This window comes from Sciurus vulgaris, assembly GCF_902686455.1.
Source record: "Sciurus vulgaris genome assembly, chromosome: 13".
NCBI classification, from domain to species: Eukaryota; Metazoa; Chordata; class Mammalia; order Rodentia; family Sciuridae; genus Sciurus; species Sciurus vulgaris.
Window position 1 is genome coordinate 33,387,253 of NC_136474.1, and position 14,346 is coordinate 33,401,598.

Here is a 14,346-nt window from a genome sequence, read left to right on the forward strand (position 1 = left end):
CTTTAACTGATACAAGGATGGAAACCCCCACTTTTTTACTGAGTCCATGTGCGTGGTAGGTTTTTTTTCCAATCCTTTCACCTTTAGTCTGTGGGTGTCTTTTTCTATGAGATGAGTCTCTTGCAGGCAGCATATTGTTGGGTCTTTCTTTTTAATCCATTCTGCCAGTCTATATCTTTTGATTGATGAGTTTAGGCCATTAACGTTCAGGGTTATTATTGAGATGATTTGTATTCCCAGTCATTTGGCTTATTTTTGATTTTTAAGTTGGCTTGGTTTCTCCTTTGAGTGGGTTTTCTCTAAGGTAGTTCCTCCCTTTGCTGACCTACATTGTTGTTTTTCATTTCCTCCTCATGGAATATTTTGTTGAGAACATTCTGTAGTGCAGGCTTTCTATTTCTAAATTCTTTTAACTTTTAACATGGAAGGATTTTATTTCATCTTCTCATCTAAAGGTTAGTTTTGCTGGGTATAGGATTCTTGGTTGACAACCATGTTCTTTCAGAGCTTGAAATATGTTGGTCCAGGTCCTTCTAGCTTTTAGAGTTTGAGTTGAGAAGTCGGCTGTTATCCATATTGGTCTCCCCCCATATGTAATCTGATGCTTTTCTCTCGCAGCCTTCAAAATCCTATTTTTATTTTGAATGTTAGGCATTTTCATTATAATGTGCCTTGGTGTGGATCTGTTGCGATTTTGTGCATTTGGTGTTCTGTAAGCCTCTTGTATTTGATTTTCCATTTCATTCTTCAGGTTTGGGAAATTTTCTGATATTATTTCATTGAATAGGTTGTTCATTCCTTTGGTTTGTATCTCTGTGCCTTCCTCAATCCCAATAATTCTTAAATTTGGTCTTTTCATGATGTCCCATCGTTCTTGGAGATTCTGTTCATGATTTTTTACTATCTTCTCTGTTTGGGCAACTTTATTTTCAAGATTAAATATTTTGTCTTCATTCTCTGAGGTTCTGTCTTCCAAGTGGTCTAGTCTTTTGGTGATGCTTTCCATTGAGTTTTTTTATTTGGTTTATTGTTTCCTTCATTTCAAGGATTTCCGTTTGGGTTTTTTTGAGAATCTCTATCTCTTTGTTGAAATGATTTTTGCTTCCTGCAGGTGCTCTTTCTGTTTATTGGTATTAACATTCATAGCCTGCATTTGTTCTCTAATCTCATCCTTTGCTTCACAAATCATCTTAATCACGTATAATCTGAAGTCCTTTTCTGACATTTCTTCTACCATACTGTCACTGGATTCTATTAATATAGAATCTAGATTTGTTTCGATCATTTTCTTCCCTTGTTTTTTTCATGTTGTTCATGTATCTTTCCCTCTAGCAGTGCACATCTGGGGTATTGCAGATTTCCCCCTATAGGCTTTAGTGGCCCTATAGGTTTCCAAAACCCTTTCTTTAAGGGAGATCAATATTAGCAGTGCCCAAATCAGACACTATGCAATCCTAGACCAAATAGCCCCTATGGGGACAATAACAAAATTGTCATAGTAAACAGAATGAGTCCAAATATTATCTTCAGTAAAACAAACAGGTTTGCAATAAGGTCTGAAGTTTCTAATGGAGGACAAAAAGGATGCAAAGGGATGTAGAATGTGGCTGTTTATGGGATAAGAAAAGAATATACATAAGTTCTAGAAAAATAGGGTGAGAGTGTAATCAAAAGAAATTGGATGTTAGCATGCAAAAAAGGGAGAATGAGACTGAGAGAACAGGGTAAACAAAAGGAAAAGAGAGCAGAAAAGTAAAGAATAAAAACTTAAATTTTTTAAAAAGGAGAAAAAAGAAAATCTACAGTGTAACAGTCATATAGTAATGAAACCCTCCCAGTGTTCAGTAGCCTGATGCATGTGAGGTACCTGACAGTGAGCTTCAAGCCTCCAGCAGGCGTCGCAGGATGGGATTTGCCCCACCCAAAGATCCGAGCTATGGCTTCCAGGATTATCCAAGATGGCCGCTGTGGCTTCGAAATGTGTTGGTAAATGGGGAGCTGCAGCTCTGGGGTGGACATGGTCAGCTGGAGGTCCTGGAGGCGGGATGCAGTTGGTCCGTCAGGGGTCCTGGAGTTTCGGTGTGTTTGGTGTGGTTGTGGGATCCTGGATGCCAGGTGCAATCAGTTGGTCTGGGGTCCTGGTTGATAGGGCGCAGTCAGTTGGTCCAGGGGTCCTGGCGGCAGGGAGAAGTCAGTCGATGTGAGGGCCCCAGAGGCAGGGAGTGATCGGTCTGGCTGAGGGATCCTGGAGACGGGGCTCAGTCAGTCCATCCAGGGGTCCTACGGGGCCTGGCTGTTGTCTCAAAATGGTGGCAGCCACATGTAATCAAAATCTGCAGGTACTGTAGCACTGAACTTCCAGGCAACAGCAGGCAGCTGGTGCTCCACTGGCGGTCGGCGATCAGCTTGCTGACTTGTTGGATGATCGGGAGGTGAACCTCGTGCTTTAGGGTTGGATGGATAGGTGTAAGGCAGGCGATGGACAGGTGAGAGGCAGGCAAATGGCGGATGACAGACGCCTGACAGTGAGCAATCTGCACTCAAAAAAGGCGTCAATATGCTCCTCCCATTAATTTTAAAATGCCCCTATTCTAAATTTATAGCATAAATAATAGCATATTAGGATATAGGAATGGACTTACTATATAATTTGTTTTCTTGGGCATTTAATAAAGTAATTAAAAGAAATCTTAATTCACTTTACATCTTGACATTCTTTTCAGTTCTTTTATCAGTACACTTTCATTGTTGTCTTTTTTGTTTGTTTGTTTTGTTTTGTTTTTGTGGTGCTGGGGATTTAACCCAGGCCTTGTGCACATGAGGCAAGCACTTTACCAAACTGAGCTATATCCCCAGTTCCAACACTTTCATTCTGTAGCATTACAGGCTAGAAATGATGTTTCTTGGAACAAAAGTGTGAAAAGGAAAACAGTCTGGAGAAACTTCTCAAGAGACTAGTGATTAAAAAAGGAAACATTCAGGTTTCTGAATATGGGTGGAAAATTCTATCAGAACAACAGAAATCCTTCACAGTTTCCTCAAGTTTTCCAACAAAGCATATTGCCATTCAGTACAAAATTGAGTTTAGATACAATACTAAATAGAGGTGAAGGATTTTTTAAATAAAAAATTGACCTTGAAGTAAATATAACATGGAAAGAGTAGCTTGTTTTCATGGTAAGGTTTGTAATCTGACATCTCTAATACTTTTTGAAAAGAATATAGCATGTATTCACATGTAGATTTCTTCTGGACTTCTGGGTACACTGCTGTTAGCCAAATTATAGCAAGAAAAGAACAAATTAAAGATAGAATCCCTGCCCTCCACTTCTCAAAAACAATAAGCAAACAAAAAACTCAAAATCTCAAAATGATATATTCATGAATCTGGAATTCTTACATAATAGTCTATGCCTAACAACCAGTAGGCATTCAAATAATTTTAAAAATTAAGTGGGTAAGAGGAAAGCATCAGTGTTACACTGTCAAAGAGAGACACAAGTGACATCATAATATGAAAAATATATTACAAAACATTAATGTATACAGTTTAAATTGTCATTATAATTAGAATGAATATACCTCATGATACAAAAGATCTAATTTACTATTAAGACATACTTTTATTTTTAGGTAGACCCTGTCACTTTAGACTTGATCATTCATAAAACCTTCCAAAATTCCAAATAAAGTTTCCCACCCGATCAGTTACTATAAGGTAGCTGTAATGTACATAAAAGTTAAAGAAAACACATACTAATTACTAAGAAAGAGTTGGACCAAATGACCACTAAAAGAATCCAGCTATAAAAATGTGAATTTAATTTTTAAAAATTTTGGAGGATATAAGAATAGGTAATAAGATTTTGCATTCACTTCATGGTACTGATTAAATTGTGAGGATCACATGAAATATCACTCATACCCTACTGTATAGTGGCCTTCATCTTTTCAACTCAAAACAGAATGTTCTGTGAAGAGTTTGTCTATAGTCAACACACTGTGGTCAGATGTATCTATGGGCATCTCATCTAGACATACAAATTAGAGGAGGGATACATAAAAATATAGGCAGTCTTCCAACCATGAAGATATGTAATAATAAACCTTAGGTTTTCAATGAGACTATATTTAAGATGATGAGTGTCAAAATATATCTTTGAATATGACTAAAATAACACAACTTTAAATTTATAAATGCATGAGATATATTTTTGAAAAGACCCTTACTTAAAATTACAATTTCTTGTGAAAACAAATCCACCTCCATATTTTCCCTATAAAGATACCTGTCAATAGTTGTTTTTTGAGAACACTGAAATCTTTCTGCACTTAAGACGCTGCTTAGGAAAGCAGTTCAATATCTGAAAACTCAATTAAGTCACCATGCTGTCAGCAATAGGATGTGTGAACTCTTAGATTTCAAACATTTGATTGCATAGTATTAATACAGTTTATTAAACTACCTATTTCAATGTTTAGACTGTGCTGCAAAAACAATTTTAGTATAAACAAGGGAAAATTTCTCATTATAAAGGTGGCAAAATATTATGCTGTGCTGCAAAGAGGAAATGCTGGATCTGTACATGTAGAACTTCATAAAATAGTACACAATGGTGTTATTTTGCCTGGAGGGAGATTATCTCCCAAGGTTTCCAACTGCACTATGATTTTATGAAACAGAAATGACAAAGTTAGGCAGTAAACATTAAAATGTTTCCCTATTTCCCCCAAAGAGATTATTTGGAATAGAATCTGTTGCTGTGTAATATTTACAAATGACTCAGAAAATATAAGTGGGGAATATTTAGTCAATTAGTCATCTGACTGCCTAATCATCCTTTGGTGAACTGAAAAACAAATTTCAATATTGATGAAATCTAGCTGATAGAAGAAAATGCTCCAAATCAACATCTAATTCAATTTATTGTGGAAACAGCAAACTTGCCAGGTTTCCATATTTACTAGTGTGTTATTTATATAATTACTTAATTATGTGGATCAGCATGATGAGAAATAGTTCATTGTTTTCACAGTAGATTGGGCAGTAACTCAATTATAATAAAGGGGGAGGTCAGAGGCTCAAAGTACACAATGGTATAATTGGTCAGAATTCCTGCTGGGTGAAAAACCATAAGACAAACTGAAAGAAACTTCCTTTGATGGTAATATCCCTGTTAAAGGCTTTTCCTCTTTCCTTCATGGAAAAATTAATTCTTGAAAGAGTTGTCTACACTCTATGCAACCACTTCATCACTTTTCATTTATTCCTCAATCAACTGTAATTCCATCTTTCAACCTTTACCATTCCATAGAAACTTTGAATTTTCTTATTCACAGCAAAAATATGTAGCTATTATATGTGCAAAGAGTAACAAATTAGAAGTGACAGTCAACTATCTAAAATTGAATGTCTCAAGCTGGGCATAATAAACTGCAATTGTAGTTCCAACTGCTGAGGAAGCTGAGGCAGGAGAATCACTTGAGCCTAGGAGTAGCCTGGGCAAACACAGGGAGAATCCTGCCTTAAAAAAAAAAAGAAAAAGAAAAAAACAGAAAAGGAAAGAAAGAAAGAACAAAAAAGGTATAGCTATTTTACCAAAATATAAAATTGGATTAAAAAAAAAAGCTGTTTGGCTATTTTATAGAACTTTACATGTTGGAATTTTAACACAAAAATTTTATTGATGTCTGAGTCATTTGTGAAATGGACCTCACATTGTAGATATGTAGGTAACTGCTCTGCTTTGTATATCACAATGCTTAATCCCATTTGCTAACATACGCATTAAGTAATTCCCCACACACTTTCTACATTGAAAAAAATAGTGACTTGCAATAGACAGGTGGGAAGCTGGGTGCTGGGTACTCTATAAGGGATTCTTCTGCAGTTGGGACTAATTTATGACTCTAATAATAGAGCTGAATTGTCTCCACAGGCCTAGGCAGCACCCATTAACTGTCTTGGGGCCCTTGTTTACCCTTCAGGTGACCCTTATATTAGAGTTGACCAAAATTGGCCCACCCTATGCATGAACTAATAGGTTTCTAAAAAACTACTATAGCTCCTGGGTGTGTGGTGTACATGTGAATCCCAATGATGATGGAGACTGAGGCAGAAGGACTGCAAGTTTGAGGCTAGCCTTGGCAGCTTAGCAAGATCTTGTCTCAAAAAAGGGATGGGGATTGTAGACCAGTCGTAGAACTTCTCTGGGTTCAATCCCTGTGCCCCACATCCCCCAAAGAAACATCAACAACAAAAGCAGTAGTTAATAGTTAGCTATCAAACACTGGATAGAAACTGTTCTAAGTGCTTTATACTATCCACTCTATATAATGTCAACAACTACAGTAATAATAACAAAGTGCCTTAGCAGGCCTTTTCTGATCATCAGCTTACTTAATCCTTTCAATAACTATAGTGAGTAGGTGGCATTACTCTATTTTTAAAGATACTAAAATTGGGTTGTAGGGGAGGTAAAGTAACTTGCCCAAGGAAGTTGGGAAGTACTTTAGTTAAGCCAGGAACTACACTACTTCTACATGTTGCTAATGGGTGTGTTTTGAAATTGGCTTGCTAGGAATACATCTTCCTGTGCAAATATAGCAATTCCCTCTTCATCATCTGTGTGACAGTAATGTAAATTCTTTCAATTAAAACTACTGATAACTTTCATTGCCTCAGGTACCGGGAAGAGTGTTATAGTAAAAGTGGTTTTCTTCATACTTTCCTTTTTTCTCTTCCTCACTGCTTCTAACTAGCATAGTGAAGACATTATTTGGGAAGGTTCAAGGATGTAAGGATGAGAAAAGACACAGTAATAAAGATAGAAGGGAAGAGAAGAGATTATTGTCTCTTCCATTTCATTAAATGTCAGTGTAATACCCACAGGTATCAGGTCTTCAAGTTTAATGGAAGGGGAGAAGCTCCAAAGGTTGCCATTGGTTGGCTTTTTCACATGATGGGGAATTTGCATAAAGTAGGCTATTTAAATGATGTACTATGTGCACACAGTTCCAAAACTCATTGATACGGCCCATTACTGATTTAGGATTTAAGCCAAATATATGAAAGTTACACATAAAACAAATCTGTAAGCAGAATGTCCTTCCTCTTTGTTTATATCCTCACTCCAGTACCTGGTAAATCATTAAGGGATCATCTTCTGCAAATCAATAAATCTTGTGCTTAAAAACTCACCATGTTGTTGGAGCTTCATCATCTCCCATTTCACATTCTTCTATATCCATCCCCTCAACTCTATCCTCGGTGTGCTAAATTTTAAAAAATGGACAGCCTGTCATGAAGTAGTTAACAGGAAGAAGATAAATGCTAGAATAGGTCATGCACATACGGACAGGCAACCATTACTAGAGAATTCTGGTTATAGTAACATCCAGATATATAATCTTTAAGATGATGGGAATTCTATGACAGGAATCCAAAAACTAAGGAGAACTATGATAATGATGTAACACAGGCATAAAGATACAGTGAAAAGATTTAAACCAGTTTTTTTTTCTCAACAGGACAACAGATTCTCTAAAAAAAATTGTTTTATGGCTAAATGTTTTGAAAATACATGCAATGACAAAAACAAAACAATAGTGAAAAGGGCAATTTGAATGAAGAAGTAATTCTTAGAAAAAAATAAATTTGAATCAATATGCAGTAAGTTCAACTCTAATAATAATCAAATAAATGTAAACTAATACAAATAAGACATTTTTTCAGATGTTTATATCAAGTAAGCAAAGATTTTGAAAAACTGAAAATTCCCAGTTTTCCTGGGGCTGGGAAAATGGGAAGGCATTCTCTACCTGCCACTGATGGCAGTATAAAATTGGTATAATCGTTTTGAGAAGTAACTGGTTAATAGCTCCAAAAATTTGAAATGTGTATATATTTTGGCCCAGCAATTTACTTACCTGAGGATACACTTGCATAATTTAGGAATGATATATACAATACTACTCACTGCATTTCTGTTAATAGTTTTTTATAGTATTTGAGATTACCTAAATGTCTTTATCATGTGGGATTATGACATATCCTTTTAAAGACTTATCATGAACCATTTAAATGTACTGATGCAGAAAACACATTAAAAGAAGAAAATGAATTTAAGAGCAGTATGTATTATATAATCTAATTTGGGAAAAAAACAATATAAGTTTGTAAATATATGCAAAATCCTATAAGGTTAGGAGGAGAACATTATAAATGGAAATAATATGTATTCTGTGTAAAATAATTCAAAAAAATATTTACAACAGAAAGTATAGCTACTCCATAATCTACCTTACATTACTACTATTAAGTGTAACTATTGTATAAATTTCCTCCAATAGAAAAATACGTATTTCATAATCTACCTTAAATTACAGATTAGCTATACTTTCTATTTAAATAGTTTTAACTTTTTTAACACAAAAACATATTATTTCTATGAATTAGAAATAAGGTTTTTAAATTTTGAGGACTTAAGAGGCTGATTCATGAGAGTTATTTCAACCTGTGAGGTTTTATATCAGTCCCAACTTCTGATCCCAGGTGCTTTTTTGCACCTTAGTATTGAAAGTAGTGAAAAAAAAAATCTAGGGGCACTGTAAGCCTGAAACGCTGAATCCATAGAATATATCCAGAAAATGTAAGTACTATTTCCAGCTCTACTATGCACTGGTAAGGAATCCAGAATAAACTGACTCTGCAAGTTAAGACCTATTAAAAAGATTTTCAGAACAAATCCACTGACAACTAGACTGTGTAAGATATAACTCATCAAATAAGCAAAACATATAAAATGCTAAATCTATAATTAGATAAAAGATCAAGACAGAAATAAAACCACACTTGATTTTCACATACATACTTTATAAAAAAAAATTTTTTTTTGAGACAGTGTCTCACTGTGGCACACAGGCTAGTCCTGAACTTTTGAGCCCAAGTAATCCTCCCATCTCAGTCTGGGGATATAGGCAGGGTACTATCGTAACAGGCTATCTGAAATTCACATCTTCAAGATTCTTCTAGGGTTCACAGGGAATTTGGTGAGAGAGTATAATGGATATTTAACTGAAAATTCCAAAAAGAGACTCAGAACAAGAGGCATACACAACATCTGAAGCAACATTGGCTAATATTTTCATAAATGGGATAAAAGACAATAATCTACAGATTTAAAGTGCCCACAAATTCCCATGCAGGATAAAGAAAAAAACTCAGACATAGATACATCATAGTAAAACTAAAGAAAACCAAAGAAAAAGAAAATCTTAAGGACAGAGAAAAAAACCTAAATTACCATCAAAAAAAACTAGATATCTGGATTTGTCTATAGAACAATGGAAGACAGGAGATAAAGATTATTTCCCATGGGATGAAATCTTACATCTAGTGCTAATCTAGAATATGAAATTGACTAGAACTATTCTACAAGAATAAAGGAGAGCCAGGAGTGGTAGTACATGCCTATAATTCCAAGAATTCTGGAGACTGAGGAGGAGGATCACAAGTTTGAAGCCAGCTTTAGTAACTTAGCTAGACCCTGTCTCCAAAAAAGGACTGAGGATGTAACATCCTGAGGTTCCTTCATACCAAAAAAGGAAAAGAATACAGACACAATGGTACATATCTACATATTTCAGTGTGATTCAACTGCACATTATTATCAATAATCTTTGAAAATAAAGAATCAATAGCATGGTTTCAGGATAACTTACCCATTAGGACTGGTATAACTGTTACAAGTAAAATAAAACACAGTAACAATTTTTTATACTATTTTTCAATGTTTTAGAACCACTTATTATTATTATTGCAGAATTCAATCCAGTAAAAACTAGAAAATTTTCTGCAAAGAAGTTATTTACTGTATGAAAACTTACCTGATTTTTTAGATAGAAGAAAAATCCTGGTCAAAAAGAATTGAATCAGTCCACAGAAGACTGTACTCTGAGATTTAGATTATCTTCTTAGAAGATCTAACAATACAGAGAAGTGAATGTTACACAGACTGTCTTACAACAATATCTAACTTTCTTAACCAGTTTGAGTGTTTTCCTAAAGAAATGGTTCTCAAAATGGAGGAAGAAACCATTGTCACAACAATTACTATCTGCAACAAAACAAATTCAGCATGGATAAATTTACTACATTTTTCTGACTTTCAAAGTTTGCACTTAGAACAGAGCTTAACATTAATGATCAGTTTTAATAAATCAGATTGTTTCCTAAAAATGAGGATAGTAATGTCTATCTTTAAAACATGCTCACTGAAGGGGAACTGGGAACAAAACTAATCAAATTAAGATGCAAGAACAAATTCTACTATTATATATAATTATAATGCAAAACAGCAACAACAACAAAAAAAAAAAATCATGTTATCATTCGTATGTAATTTGCCCACCTATTCTTGTGTTCACATATACATTTTTAAAAAATAATCATTTTTTCACTGAATTACTTACCATTGCACATCCACAATAATTCTTCACAGCAGAATGAAATGTACTATGGAATTTAGACAGAAATTATTAATATTCTTCAGAAGCTGTCACACCCCTTCAATAATAAGTCACAGGGAGTAAAATATTAGATATTAAGGGCACTGGAAATCTACTGTGCTTTCACTTTTGTCAACCTAATAACATTTTCAAAAAAGTAAAAATATTTTCAGGAATATAACATAACACAACACTGAGTATCTGCTATAAACCACTAAAAGTATGTATCTTCAAGTTACTTTTTACTACTCAATCAAGCTTTGCACTCAAATTTTTCTCCACATGGTTCTTATTTCGGCTCTCCCAAGACAGCACAGTATAAAATTCTTTCATGGGGACAAACATTTTGGCAATCAGCAATATTAGAAATATAATCAAAAACCAAAATTAATCTCAGAACTCAGGATCTATTCAGAGACAATGTTATCAGGAAAAGAAACTAACACAATTACTAATTTCCGTGTAGCAACATTATTTTCCCTAAGTGAATACTGTGTCACATTGATCCAAAAGGAAAACAATCCAAAACGTTTCCCAGCGATACAAAAGGTGTAGATGCAGTACAAATACCTTCAAGAGGAGCACAAACCAATTAAAAAGTTTTAAATACTTGAATAAAATAACCTATGAAAAATAATTCTGAAGTATATCTTAAAAGGTACACTTTGTCACTCACATCAAAGTTTTACAGGGACAAGAAACAGAAGCAACCTAAAGTCCAAAATAGATATACTTAAGTATTTTTTGATATGTGCACTCAATAATAAAGGTAAAATGGTAATTTTTAATAACAGGTACAGAATTTACTATATGTCAGGCACACTAAGAGCTTTAAATATACTTCTTATAACACTATAGATTAATCACATTATTTTCATTTAATAGAATGGAAAAACCAAGACACAACAAGTCAAATAACTTGTTCAGGATCACAGAGTCAATAAATGGCAGAGCTAGGATACAAGCCTAGGGAGTCTGGCTGCAATCTATTCTCTTCATCACTAAGCTTTGTGAGAAAATATAATACAATTATAAACAACGGTTATGATGACTACAATAACTTGGGAAAAATGCTTATGATATAAACTTCAGTGGAAAAGGTAGAATTCAAAACTGTATGTGTATCTCAACATTATATTTCTTTAAAAGATGAGAAAATCTATACCCACATACCAAAATGAATGGTAGTTTTTTAAAGCTGAAGAACTAGGACTAGGAGTTTCCCTTTTTCTCATCTCTGAATGTTTTGTGCTGTTGCTAATTATCTTTGATTTAAAAAGATTATCTTCAAAAACAGATGAAAAGGTTTGATTTGATTTCAACTATGATTTAACATTTGAAATAATAATATTATTTCCGGGAAAAGCATGATTAAAAATGTTAGGTTGTCTCTAAAGAAAATGTTACTAAAGAATAGGACTATATTAAAGATTTTTCTTAAAAGATCATTCAAACTAGCTAAAATACATTTCTATTTCTATTTTTTTTTTCTATTTTAAGGTAATGGTACTAACACTGTGTTTTAAAAGTGTACACTTACACACGGTATAGGGGGAAAAAATCTAGGGGCACTGTAAGCCTGAAACACTGAATCCATAGAATATATCCAGAAAATATAAGTACTATTTCCAGCTCTACTATGCACTGATAAGGCATCAAGAATGCAATGTGAGAATACTGCCTACAACCAGGGGTGGCTTAAGGCAGCATATTTCAACTCATCACAAGGGTTGAAATAAGAACTATCTAATAGGACACCATCCATGGCATTGTCTAGAAGAGGCTAGACAACCACCCATCAAGGAAGTTGTAACAGGGAGGCAGATTGGGTCAGAGATAAGAGATTAGATTAGATGACAATACAGTCCTTAATGAAACTCACATTCTGTGATACTCTATGTCCTGTATATCCAAGAGACATAGTCTCTTCCCTTGTTACACTGTAGTCTGTAACACATGCAATAATTTAAAAACTTAGAAAAATTATCTGTATTCTACTATCAAAAAAATATGAGTTAACAGAACTAAGCAAGGGCCTGGGGAATTTCATTTAAAAACGCAGAATGGCTCATGGTGTCTGATAAGCTGGCAGGAACCACTGGGTTATATGATTTCTGACAACTTTCATAGACTATAACCCAGCTTCCACACTAATCTCTCTGATCTTCTGAACCCTGGCCACAGATACCCCTCTCTAGTTTCTAAACGTTCACATTTCTGTAGTTTGGTCTGGAAACTAGCAAGGTTTCCCTCTGAAATGTGAGTGGGAAAAACTGGAGCTGCTCTTGGGGGATAGTTCTGAAATCCAGGAGGACTCCTGTTGTCCCTAGTGCTTTATATGTAATATATAGGCAAAAGGTCTTAGGACAGAATGAGGAGGACCCAGGACTAGGATGGTGAAGGAGCTGAACAACCCTAGAACAGGGGTTGCCCTTTGTGCATGTCAGTCCTGAAATGATCTGATGGGACTACTGATGGACAGGTTGGGAGCTGAGGAGGGAGGAGGTGGTGGGGTCACAGCAAGTGGCAGAAGGACAGAGGGAAGGAGAGTGGCCCCAGGATGGCCCAGTTGCAGAAAAGTCAGGCACTGGGGCTACAACTGTCATGTTCTTCAGTCTGCAGTTTATTCCATGAGAACTGAAGATATTGGATGTGCAATGTGAATGTGAAAAAAGACAAGCCTGAGATTTATGCATCAATTTTAAAACTCTTGCTACATACATAAAAGTGGCCCTAAATTGTTGATCCATTACTACTACTGTTGCTCTCCTGGCAATAATGTATAATAAGCATTATAAAATCAGTTATTCAACAGTGAGAGAATTGGACATCCCTTCAGCAGTTACTGTATAAGTTTTTATTACAAAACACAAATGGTATGCCTTTACTCCACGTACAAACAGAGAAACAACATGTATCCCATTTGTTTACAATAAAAATAAATTTAAAAAAAGAGCTAACAGAAAAAAAAAAAACTTTATGTGATTTTCCCAATGTGATACTGCCATAACACTTACATCCATAATTCACATTTAGTATATTTACATTTTTGCAGAAGTGAAATGTAAAAGATAAGATCTGCCACTGTGTTTTGCCAACTGAAGCTATAATGGTGACACTGGAAAACAGTGGCTTCCTGCATTAATAATCCTTAAAACCTCACTTATTTGATAGATGCATTTGCTCTTCCCTGAGGCTACTTTAGAACTTAATTATGAATATTTTGGTTTCAGCTGCAAGGAAAAATGAAATTGAGATGTCCAGCTACTTGGAATGTGATCTGCTCATTTTTCTCAAATGGTAAGAATACCCCAAGAAAAATTACCATTTAAAGAAACAATCAAATCAACTAATGAATGAGAAGTAACACACTAGAATTGTTCTATAATGGTGAGAACTTGGGAATATTTTATTTAGCCTACATTCAAAAATAGAACTGGTAGCCTGTTAAAAGAGCAATTTTCTAAGGATAGCTTTCAGGTGAAGGACTTTGGCAGAAATATACAGGGTTGGGAAAGTTCCCCAGTCTACTGGAATTTAATTGGTGACAGTAAAAGAAGAGAAAATTGGCATTAGAAGTCCAACAAAGATACCTTTTTAGAAGGGGTGGCCAAAGTGATGACATAAATGATGACATTAAGTAGTGTTTACTATTAATAAATTTCAGTAGCTCCTATATGATGACACATCCCTTCTTTGGCTGGCATAGGTTTCCCTGCTGCAACAAATCAGTGTCCTTTATCTTGGCTCATTCTGGTAGCAGGTACTGCCATCTTCTAGACTGACTTTACCCCTTCATAGTTTTTATAACTCTTTTTATACTAAAATTAGTGCATA

At 34.9% G+C, this 14,346-nt stretch overlaps 2 long non-coding RNA genes across 2 annotated transcripts in view; both read right to left on the reverse strand.

Annotated features, from left to right (window-relative positions):
* Positions 1-10,448, reverse strand: part of LOC306642734 — a 73,307-nt gene extending 62,859 nt beyond the window's left edge. Inside the window, exons 1-2 of the long non-coding RNA XR_013758637.1 lie at positions 9,889-10,448; positions 7,202-7,298 (exon numbers count right to left, since the gene is read on the reverse strand). This is a non-coding gene — a long non-coding RNA (uncharacterized lncRNA). The remainder of the gene's footprint in view (positions 1-7,201; positions 7,299-9,888) is intronic.
* The window catches only part of LOC306642732, a 563,182-nt gene that overhangs the window by 385,831 nt on the left and 163,005 nt on the right, over positions 1-14,346 (reverse strand). The gene's annotated exons all lie outside the window — the stretch shown is intronic.